The sequence below is a fragment of the Alosa pseudoharengus genome, unplaced genomic scaffold (assembly GCF_046254945.1).
Source record: "Alosa pseudoharengus isolate Yale_2024_CS ecotype anadromous, Long Island Sound unplaced genomic scaffold, YU_APseudo_1.1 YU_APseudo_1.1_scf_1, whole genome shotgun sequence".
NCBI lineage: Eukaryota > Metazoa > Chordata > Actinopteri > Clupeiformes > Clupeidae > Alosa > Alosa pseudoharengus.
Genome location: NW_027468564.1, coordinates 15,116,022 through 15,122,212, shown reverse-complemented (window position 1 = coordinate 15,122,212; position 6,191 = coordinate 15,116,022).

The window sequence follows — 6,191 nt, the reverse complement described above, 5'->3', positions numbered from 1 at the left end:
TTGCGGATCTACACGATCACCCACTACTTTACACTGCTTCCAGTGATCTCCAGACTGCAGTCTACAAGGCCTAACGTTAACGTTACCTCCAGACTGCCAGTGAATTCACCGGGTTGGTCAGTTGCTAAAGAACTTTGTTGGCGTTGCATCGGTTGTGAAGACACAGCTCTGTGCGCAGTTTTCACAGATCATCATTGCCCTTGGACATTTTCAGCTGGTTTGGAAATTGGACTAATTTTAACATCACTTTTCACCCTTTTTAAATATATTTTACTTTTTATTTGTTTATTTGTTTTGTTGTCTGTCTTGTATGTCTTGGTATCACAGGTATATACGCTGGCGACTACGCCGCTCCGTCCGGCATTTTTTGTATTTATTATTTTTAAAATGTATTTGTCATGTCTTGATGTCATGGGCACGCTGGCGACTACGCTGCTCCATCCGGCATCTTTTGTCTTGTTGTTATGTGTCTTGTTTGTGGAGCTCTTTGGGTTGCACTCTGTGCATGTTAAATGTGCTTTAAAAATAAAACTGACTTGACTTGACTTGACTGAGGATATCGGAGTGTAAGATCAGCTTTAGTGACTGAGAGAATTAGAGTTCAGTATGGCAGAATCCGAGCGGCACTTGTCAACAACCTTATATAGGATTTTAAAATAGTGTGATTATTTTCACTTTTAATGAAGCTTCACAGAACAAGTCAGACATTTGCTTTTAACAACTTCAACCGGAATGACTTACATTCTGGCTTGTCATCCGGCTTCCTCAGTCATCACAATAGGTTTCATGAGTAGCCTACACCTCTACTTTCACAGATAATGTACCTTGCTGTAACCACATTAGCCTTCTTCCAAGAGGCTGTGGACAATTTTGGCTTTCCGCTGAGGTAAATCTATCTAGCTATACATCGGCCTGATGATGTAATTTAAACAATTTAAAAAACATTTCCCTAAAGGTGCTAAATGCAGGATTACATTTTGTCAGCTAGCAGGAAAATCATATGCTATGTGAACTAGTTAAGTAATGACATATCAAGTAAAAAAGCAATGGAAAAGTTAACTCTGGTTTGATATAGAGATTTCTTGGTTTTGCTTTGTTTTGGTTACAGCCCAGAAGTGTTTACATGTTATTACACGTTAGTTCAGTTGAAACCAAACTTGAAATCACTCCTTCCTGCTGTCTATTCTCCATGAGGGGTTTTCAAGGTACAATGTGTAATGTTTTCAGTTGGCTGATAACAAAATCCAACATTTTCCATTCATAAAATTCATGTTTGGTATGTAATTAGGGCCCGAGCACCGAAGGGCGCAAGACCCTATTGTTTTTGTAAGGATTATTATTAGGGCCCGAGCACCGAAGGATCCGACATGGGTCCACTCAGGATCCGCTGTTTGACAGTAGAATTTACGGAGCCGCCTGGAGGCGGAGCTGATCCTCTGTGCGGCACCAAAACGAATGCGACAGTCACGCGGGTTTGGCGACTTGAAGGCGGATCCGCCTAGGAGTCTACTGCTGTGTGGGTATCGATGCTGCCTGCACGATACAATCTGCACATGCAAGATGTTCGCGCAGCTGTCAAAACAGCTGTTAACATGCTTCTGTCACACGTCTGATCATTTGCGGCACTGTAAGACGCGAGAAATTCTATATAGCCTCGGAAACATAGAGACATCGAGCTATATCCTCACTGTGTGGACAAATAGGGTGAAGAGTTAAATGGCAATGATATTATTACATACTCGTTAATCTGACTCCATTTGAATGAAATACTTTGTATCACCAATTAATTACCAAGTAACTAGTTTATCAGCTATGAAGGAGAATGGCATGGCACACTACGATAATTGAAGATATACTATTGGTAGGCAAATGAACAATTTAATAGGCATTAAGTCTTAAAGGTAAATGTAACCAATATCACTTCAGTTGAGTGTACAAGTAAACTCACATGTTGTACTGTAACAAAGTAGCAAATGGTAACAAAGGAAACTTAACCAATTCACAGAGGTAAACTTGACAAGTTAGAAATAACAGATACACCAGAAAAAACAATACAAACCCAGAGATAGGGAAAGGGGGAGAGAGAAAGAGAGAGAGAGGGAGAGAGGAAGCAAAAGTCTAAAAGTTAACGTGATAAAAAAGGCATGTGTGGTTTACGTCATGTGATGTGTTTCACAGTATGAGTTGAGAGCCTTGCTTTGCTTATGTTTTTGGTTAACTTCACTTGCCTGAAATCCGAAATATTTTCGAACAACGGATGATCCGTTTCGAGGGACAAGCTCTTGGCCTTCTGCTGTGCCACACATTTGATTTTTGATCGTCGTTTTTTTGTATCTAACCAGCCTACTAATAGTTAACATAATGCTACTAGTCCACAGTGCATCCAAACTGAGCAGTGCATCAGGCTGAGCAGTGCAGGGACCAGCTGTCATTGGTAGGCTGCATGTACAGTAGGCACATGGTCAGACAGGTTTAAGGAGGCTTCATTTATTTTGTAGCGGAGCGTTCTATGGGTTGCCAGGTTGGTTCTATGGGTAGAGCATGCATTTTTAATATCCCTCGATCACGCAAATTTGATCGTGGGAAGCCAAAATTGTGATCGTGATAAAAATTCGATTAATTGTGCAGCCCTACGCCCATGACTATGCGTATGTCAAACAGGTCCTCTTCGACCTCCACAAATTAAGCTACAGGTAATTGTAGCCGTTTGAATAAGTTTGCGTTTGCGATTGACAACGCGACTGACAACGTTGTGATAAATAGCCTATAATACTAACTTTGCAAAGGGTGGCCCAAGTGATTGATAACAGGGGCTCTGATGATTTGGGGGTGGCCCAAGTGATTGATAACAGGGGCTCTGATGATTTGGGGGGGGCCCAAGTGATTGATAACAGGGGCTCTGATGATTTGGGGGTGGCCGATAACAGGGGCCCTGAGGATTCGGGGGGGGGGGGGCAAGTGATTGATAACAGGGGGGGCCCAAGTGATTGATAACAGGGGGGGCCCAAGTGATTGATAACAGGGGCCCTGATGATTTGGGGGGGGCCCAAGTGATTGATAACAGGTGAGATCCCCCTCAGCTCGGCCTCTTCTTTATTCTGCTGGGACGTGGGCAAGGGGACACATCACTGGTCGGTACAAACCGTGCACTTCATGCTGGTTTTGGTTGCGAACAACACCCTCGCTGTGGTCTGGGTAGGTAGAATGTTTCATGTACTCCTTACACTTTTAATGTGAGTTGTTGCCACTGCCATAGACCACGGACGTTTGTCTAACATGTAGGTAATAGCATAAAGTGAGTTTGTGTTTAGCCACATAGTTTTAACACGGGGCAGGTGGTTGTAGTGTCGTAACGTTTGGCTCACCCTGGGGTTGCACCTCGTGGCCCCTGGGAAGGGTGCCCTCTTCCTTCAACATGTCACCAGCTCAGAGCGTGCGTGTGTATTGTGGAGGGTTTAACTTAGGTAACTTTTGCCCACAGACAAAGAGGCTCCCAGAGGCATATAAGTACCCAATAATTACATATAAAACAATGTATCAACATATTATTCAGGTAGCTTTGGTCCTCAGACAAAGAGGCTCCCAGATGCATATACCCAATAATTACATATAAAACAATGTATCAACAAAAGATATTATTCAGGTAGCTTTTGTCCCCACAGAGAAAGAGACTCTGAGAGGTATATGATTACTCAAATAATGATGCTTAGAACAATGTATCAATAAAGATAGTATTCAGGTAGCTTTTGTCCCCACAGACAAAGAGGCTCCCAGAGGCATAATTATACACGAAAAATCACTATTGCAGTAATACTGCTACTAAATAAAAAATAAAAAACTTGTACTACACGGGACACAAACCAGGGTCTACCGCATGACAGACCAGCGCGAATCCCCTACCCTACGCATTTGTGAAACCGGGTAAGATGAACGCAAATTTTTCTTTCCATTCCTGTTTGTAGGCCCAGCTATTTTTCTCCCAGCTCCAACTCCTGCAGTGCGCTTCTCACTCTGCATGCTAATCATTCTTGTGAGCAAAAGGCCAATGTGGTATTCCAGAATTTGAAAAAAAGAGTTATGGATATAGAGTGAGTGACTTTTTATCAGTGTACTCAATTGAGATGACCGCAATAATAACTGCCCTCAGTTGGGTCGAAGAGAATAAACCTCTTAGAACTAACCTATATGCACAAAACGTGTCCTAAATGAAGATGATCTGGGTACTCAGAGAGGGGGCCATCACCCAGCCTCCTACACTGCTGTTGGTACTCAGAGAGGGGGCCATCACCCAGCCTCCTGCAATGCTGTTGGTACTCAGAGAGGGGGCCATCACCCAGTGAAACTTTGGTTCCGCTTCGCAAAAGCCATGCCCCCTAATTTTTGTTACTACGCCCATCAAACTCAGAACGGAGTTGTCTAGAAATTCAATGGTACAGTAGCTGTTAAGACTCTGTAAAAGTTACAGCACAAGAGGCTCTTTTAGAGAGCCATAGACCTAAATTAATTTACAATAATTTACAATCGGTTGAAAGACTGCAGTATGACATGGAGACACTCATTGTATATACAATGCTGGCAATGCTGAAAACAATTAACATCCTTATTTATCTTACTTACATTGAGTTGACTGTGTGGCTTAATCCATAGATGTGGTGGAGCACTGTTTCGTTATGGTTTGCTAAGGAGTAACCCTTTGCTTTAAAATAGTGGAGATCTGAGACGAGAGAATTTAATCTAATTTAACATAATTACAGGAAATGTAATCAAGATTGAAAGGCATTTTTCTGTGTAGCAGTGTTGTGTTAATCCCACATATGTCATTTGACTGTCCTTTTCAACTCATACCACTATAAAATCCCATAAAACCGGACTAATATCAAGGCTCCCAATACATTTCTATGGAGCCGTAAGGTGAAGTTGATGGGCCATGTCTGCCTGCACGGAGCTACTGGTCAAGTCAAGTCAAATTTATGCACATTTCAAAGCAATAGCATTGCACCAAAGTGCTTTACATAAAATAATAATAATAATGATAATAGTAATAATACATACATACATACATACATAGGCTATAAAATAAGGGAGAGGTGAGGGGGTCAGGGAGTGTTAAAAGGACACCAGGCAAGCCTGATGCTTTTTCTCTACCAAACTCCCCCACGCTCAGTCTGAAGCTCTTTTACTTTTTGTTTGCATCTTCTGTCAAGGGTTTCAGCTGCTTATTCGCCGGCTCTGCCATTATACACACGTTTGCAACAATCACTAGCGTTTTGTTAGCCTGCCTCTGTGCTGTGGATGCAGGATGTAAACTGATCCTGCTTCGGTCGGCGGGTACGATACACTGAACTTGCAAGCGGGATATTCTTCCTACAGGCAGTAGGGGCGGGCGAGAGAGTCTTCATTCGCCCTGTAATGAGTCATTTAACCATATACCGACTTACGAAGATGAGTAATTAACACGAAAACGTTGCCTGGTGTCCCTTTAAAAGCTAGGGAGAAGAGGTAGGTCTTTAGGTTGGATTTTTACTGGACTGCCATTTGCTCATCTGCGTTCGATGGGCGGGGTTTTGCGAACGGTCAATTGACCTAATCAGGCCCTACCTGCCCTTGCACTGACAAGGAGAGGCCTGAAGGGGCACAGGTAGTGATGGGCAAATGAAGCTTTGGTGAAGCACTGAACCACTTTGAACAGTTGATTCAAAAATGGGTTCATTACTCGAAGCTTCAGTAACAGTGACCTCTCCTGGTGAAAAGCCAAGACTGCATCTAAATTATCCCGGCTAGATTGTGGACAGGAAGCTTTAGTGGAATAAATCTAGTGCACGGCACGCACCTAACCACCCCACCCCTACACATACGTAGTGCACATGAATAAGAATGGGATATCATTCTTTTTACAAATAAAGATTGATCAAGAGCGATCAAAATAAAGTTTTCCCACGTCTCTCTAACATTGTAATACAAATAAATCGATAGAACAAACTATGTTTGTCACAGTAGAGTCTTCGAACCAAACGCAATGTTGTGCATTAGCCTAAAGTGTTTATGAGCACGCTATAATTCAGACACGAGGCCGTGCAGTTGCAGTGGCAGCGGCAGCACGAGCCATTCAGAGAATGAAGTTTCTGCTTCGGACGTCATATGTCACGTGATTTTCCCGTACCAAAGCAACCTTCAGAGCAGTGGTTCAAATG